Source organism: Malus domestica, chromosome 04 (assembly GCF_042453785.1).
Source record: "Malus domestica chromosome 04, GDT2T_hap1".
In the NCBI taxonomy this organism is placed as follows: Eukaryota; Viridiplantae; Streptophyta; class Magnoliopsida; order Rosales; family Rosaceae; genus Malus; species Malus domestica.
Genome location: NC_091664.1, coordinates 21407811 through 21413616, shown reverse-complemented (window position 1 = coordinate 21413616; position 5806 = coordinate 21407811). Strand labels below are relative to the sequence as shown.

General features: G+C 38.8%; 1 long non-coding RNA gene across 1 annotated transcript; it reads left to right on the top strand.

The window, feature by feature from the left end:
- Positions 1-1301: 1301 nt before the first annotated feature.
- Positions 1302-2153, top strand: LOC139195179 (uncharacterized). The gene is made up of 2 exons (XR_011579814.1): positions 1302-1903; positions 1998-2153. It is a non-coding gene; the product is annotated as an uncharacterized lncRNA (long non-coding RNA).
- Positions 2154-5806: the final 3653 nt, after the last annotated feature.

The window sequence follows — 5806 nt, the reverse complement described above, 5'->3', positions numbered from 1 at the left end:
TAGTGTCAACGGCGTTGGATTCTGGGCAGACCTGCAGCTGCCTATTTCTCGCTCATTTTTGCACCATTTTTCACGCAATTTATACCAAAATGAAGCTCTTAACTTGTATAACACAATCATACTAATTTAAAGTTCTAAAAGTCACGGGATCTCACCAGAGAATTCCAAGAAAAACCGGCCAAACTTTGTCCACACAATCCCGACGCCCAAAACCTTCAAACGAAGCACTCCGAGCTTCCTTAGGACCTCACTAAGCTTCTTACAAGCTTTAAATTCCCAAAAACATCCATAATTACGTGTGCATGAACAGTGCCCAAATCGGGGGTTATGAAAAACTAGGGTTTTCGAATGTATCCTTACCTAAAATGGGTACCAATCGACTCGTATGAGCTTCACGAACACAATGGTGCCAACTTTGACCACAATCCATGAAGTTTCAAGGGTTTTGGGTGATTGTCCGTACGATGTCGAATGAGAGAGAGAGAGTGTGTGAGAGTCCGAGAGAGATGAAAGGGTACGGGAGAAAGAAGAGAGAGAGTGAGTGTGTGAGGCCTAGGATTGGTCAACCACTAAAAATACCATAACTTAATCCTAATTGGTTCCAAACAATTATGATTTAAGAATATTGACCCAAAACCACACTTAAACCACATTACACAACTAACGTCCAAGAATATTTTCGTCAATTCACGCCGTCGATAATTATATATTTGGGACGGGCTGTGACATCATGCATATTAATTATTATAGTTTTTACTCCCATCTTTTCCTTTCTTTTTTGTTTCCTTTTCTTATAATTTTTATTTTTCCCTCCCTTTTTCTTTTGGAACGGTGGATGCATAATTATTATAGTTTTTAGGGGTATAAAATTTAATTTAAAATTTAATATATATATATATATAATTATTATAGTTAGGGCTGGAAAAAATACCGAAAATCCCGAACCATACCGAAACCAAACCGAAAAAATACCGAACCAAAAATCCCGAAAATTTTAGTACCGAAACCGAACCGATCCCGAATTGTTCGGTATGAGATTCGGTCTTACAATTTGAAATGTTCGGTATTCTCGATCCCGAACCGAATTTTATTAATATTATATTAGGTATATTATATATATGTGTGTGTGTGCATGTGTGTGTGTGCGTCTGTGTGTGTGTGTTGGAATGTGTGTGTGTGTGTGTATATGTATATGCGTCAGTGTGTGTGTGTGTGTGTGTGTATATGTATATGCGTCGGTGTGTGTGTGTGTATATATATATGTATATGTGTCAGTGTGTGTGTGGTGTGGTGCTGACAAACGTTGCATCAAGCACATGGGAAGGGATGGGTCACGCAAGGCAAGGGTGCTTGCTTTCTTCTCTTCCCTATTTTCTGTCTCATCAGTCATCTCTCTTCTTGATTATCTCCCAGACTCCCTCTCTCTACAACCCATAACCTAACCCTTCATCTCTCTCTTATTTTCTGTCTCGTCTCTTTCTACAACTCATAACCTACCTAATCCTTTATCCCTCTTATTTTTTCTGTCTCATCTCTCTCGTATTCTCTCTCTCTCTCTCTCTCTCTCTACAACCCAAAAACCACCTAACCTTTCCTTCCACCCAATCCAAAACCAAGCCAAACATCCCTACTCACTCTCTCTCATTTCATTTCGCCTCTCATCTGCCTTCACTCAGTCTCAGACTCTCCTTCTCTTTCTCGGATTTGAAGCTTAGCAACCACCCACCGTCTAGCAATCTGACTCCGACGAACTATCTCCACTCCGGCCACCACCACACCTCATGGCTTCATCCCCACCTCCGGTTCTCTCCAGTGATTCTCTGTGTGTGTGGGATTTCGAATTGAGGTTAGGGTTTTGAATTGGGGCTTAGGGTTTCGAATTGGGGGCTCGGGTCAGGAGGAGGTCCCTTTCTTCACTATGCTTCTTTCTCGACCATAAATCTTTCACTGATTCACTATCACTATGTCTCTGATTTCAATTTGGATTTTTAATGCAGGTTCGGATGATTTCAATATTAATCTAAGACGATTTGGATTCTGATGATGTTCGGTTTCGGGAAATTCCGAAATACCGAAAATATTTCGGGAATCCCGAAATTTGGGAATCCTGAAATTTCGGTTGGGGATCGGTCATGAGATTTACGTCCCGAAAATTTTCGGTTCGGGATTTGATATGCCATTTTTGGTTCGGTATCCCATACCGAACCAGCCTTAATTATAGTTAATATTTTGGGGGTATAATTATTATAGTTAATTTAATATATATATATATATATATATATATTTATTTATTTATTACAGTTTTTAGGGGTATAAAATTGTTAAATTAATATATATAATTATTATAGTATTTTTTTAGGGTTATAAAATTATTAAATTAATTATGTTTATCGTGTATCGTGTTAGCCACGTGTATATCTGAACCAACACGTTATCTTAGCAGGTGCTTATCAGGTTACCCGATAACGACCCGAACACCTATTAATTTCGTGTCGTATCATATCGGGTTATCGGGTCGTGTCAGGAATTGTCAGGCCTAATGAGAACAAGAATAAATAAGACTTATAAATTTAAATATAATTAATATGAAAATGAGGAACGTGTTCAGAGCATACAATTTAACTAGAACACTAAAGTGAAGTATATAAAATTGAATGAACAAAAGAATGGGTCCTACACCGAGAGGACTCGAAATGCCTTGACATCGGGATTGTACGCCTTAATTCTAAGTCCTGAGGAGGTGCAAAACAAACATGAGTGCACCAAGTTGATATATATATATATATATATATATATATATATATAATACTGAAACAGTTATCAACATACTAACCCCAAAGTTTTATGAAAACTCAATAATGTAATATATAATAGGATTTACCGAAACCCTAGCATGCCATAAAACTTCTCATAAAACATATCTCGTATATAGTGTGCTAACTAGTGGTATCAGTATCTCTCAGCCCGAAGCTAATAACATATACACATATATCTCCTACCAGCCATATATCTCCCTCAGCCTTATTTCATATTTCGCCCGTAGGTAGAACAGTGACCACTAGATACACACAAAATCATTGAACATAGTATTTCCAAACATAGGTATATATATTTCAAAAGCATCTTCATAGTATAAAGTCATCTATCATCTATACTATACAGAAGTGTGTGAAAACATGTTCTAAATAGTATATCGTCATCCATCAGATACCCTACAAGAACATGGGTTCGTTAGGAAGTATGGTATTCCAAAATAAGCTCAGTATAACATGATAATCAATTTCTCATACACAAAATGAATTTAGTAAATCATGCTTTTCATGTATGCATTTCTACTATTAAAACATGCATTTTACAAGGGGTCCACTCACAGATACTCCGTCGTAATGAGCTGTACGAAATAGGAATAACGGAATTGCCACTAGTAATTGCACTTAAGTACATAAAAGGTACAATTAATAAAACTATACTCAAACGATTTAATTTGAGAAAACAGACGTCAGAAACGGGTCGAGGACGTCGAAATTAGCCTAGAAAGGGTTTCGGACGAAAACTTGAAAAAGTTAACGTTGACCATTGACCGGGTCAAAGTCAAAATCAACTCTGACTGTTGGTCGGGTCAACGGTTAGACTGGGCCAAGGTCAACGGTCAGATCGGGTCAAAGTCAACGGTTGGGGTCAATCGATCTGAGTCAAACTGGGTCAAATCGATCCGGTCAACTAGGCTAGGGTTCTGGGCTCTTTGGGCTCAAGTTTCATGGGTCGGAGGCCCAGGCTATGCACGGCCCATATGCCTGGGTCTGAAAGGATTAAAGGGTTTTGGGTCAAAGGCCTTGGGCTTGAAAGCCCGGCCCAATTCCTTTGGGTTTTAAAAGAAAGTAAAAGAAACTTAAATAAATAAAAAGGTTTGGGTTTGGGTCTGACGAGCCTAAGGCCCAAGTGTTCAACTGCCCAAAAAGCCCCCAATTAAAAAGGTTTGGGGTTTGGTTCACGAAAGGGTTTTGGCTCGGATGCAAGGGCCCGAAGGCTTGGTTTCTATAGAGAGGACCCCGGAGCTTCCCCAGCTCCTATCAATGGCGAGACTCCGATCTAACTTCTGATTTACCTATGTAAATAAAGGTACAAGAGAGGGGAAGAGATTGGTTATCGTAGTTTCGCCAAGAAAAAACTGAAGGTGGCCGGAATCTGGGTTGGGTGTCCTCGGGGTCATTGGGGTTCCTTTTTCACGTCACCATGCTTCCCAAAGACGGAGGAAAGTGAAGGAGAGTTCAAGAGGGTGGTGGATATGTTGTGCCGTCGCCGGGGTGGACAGATTTAGGTGTGCCTAGGTGTGGGTGCGATCGGCAAAAGAGAGATGAAAGTTAGAGTCGAGCTGAAAGAGTGAGAAATCTAAGAGAGAGATAGTGGTGAGTTAGGGGACTGACACGTGGCAGGATGAGGAAGAATGAAATCCAGATAAAGGGTCTGGATTAGATTAGGATAAGAGGACCAAATTGAGAAATTACATAACTTTTAGGGGAAAAGTAAAATTACAAATTAAATTTAGGGAGGGGTTTCACAAAATGAATGTGGTGGTGGTGTCGAACGCACTACTGACTCTTATCTTCCAGTTGCGGCCAAACTTGTCTCCCCATTAGGTCTCAGAGCTTGAAAAAAAGGTTACTAGTTTCTTCGAAGTTCACGAATCGTCGGCACAGAGCTCGGCCTTTGTAATTATATTTATGCAAATATAAGTACGCCGAATCGGTACTAGATTGTACAGACACAAATACTTAAAAGAGATAAGTGTCTTGATTGTAAATGTGGTTCGGCCGTCTGAATGCCGAACTCTGATATATATTTGTGAATATCCAATCATAAAATAAACTCAGCTTTCAATGTGCCAAGCGATGTAACTTGCGACATCTCACTTCGCCGATAAGGCTAATGAAGTAACCTCTTCCAAATAAGGACTCAAGGATTCCTTATTGACTAAGACTTAGAAAAATAACTAGTCGATCTCGAAACAATTTTGTTAAGGCTAATTGAAGGTGCTCTTTGGTCTTTCACCTGATTCTACAGCTCTAGTGCTGTTAGAAGGTGTCACCTGTTGTATAATGTTGTTAAGACTAACTGAAGGTGTGCTCGACAAAGTTAGAAACATCAGTGTTTTTTTTTTTTAAGAATGAGAGAGTTTCACATAGAGCAAGAGTTTACGCATAACAGGTTTGTGTGTTTGGAGAGTGATTTAACATTTGCATGCAGCTTTCTATTTATAGGACTACTAAATTTTGATGCTTCATACTAGCATAAAATCTGACTCATGGAACAATACCCTGATGCTAGCCGTATCATACACTGACCATTTTCCACACGTCCCTAAAACCACTATTCTAAAAATCCTTGTCTAGTGGTTAGGGGGTTGGTTATCTCCCCGATTAATACCTAGGCATTTGAAAATTAAGAAAGGGCGCCTAGATCTGTTGAGGCGCCAGCCTAGACCTCCTAGGCACCTGCCCAGCCTACCCAGACCCGCCTAGGTTACGACTCACTTAAACAGAAAATAGATAACTCTCATTTTGCTTTTTATTTTTTTAATAAATTGTAAAAGACTTGTTGAATACTTAAATGAACACACATTATATGGTTGTTCCCCATATGTTTTTATTATATTCCAAAATTTCATAATATATATATATATATATCATTTTATTTTATAATTTATGATGAAATTATTTATATTTTAAGTATAAACAAACACTTATTTATACGAAATATAATAGATTTACTTAAATTTGTCTAGTCTGTCTAACCGCCTGCCTAGGCC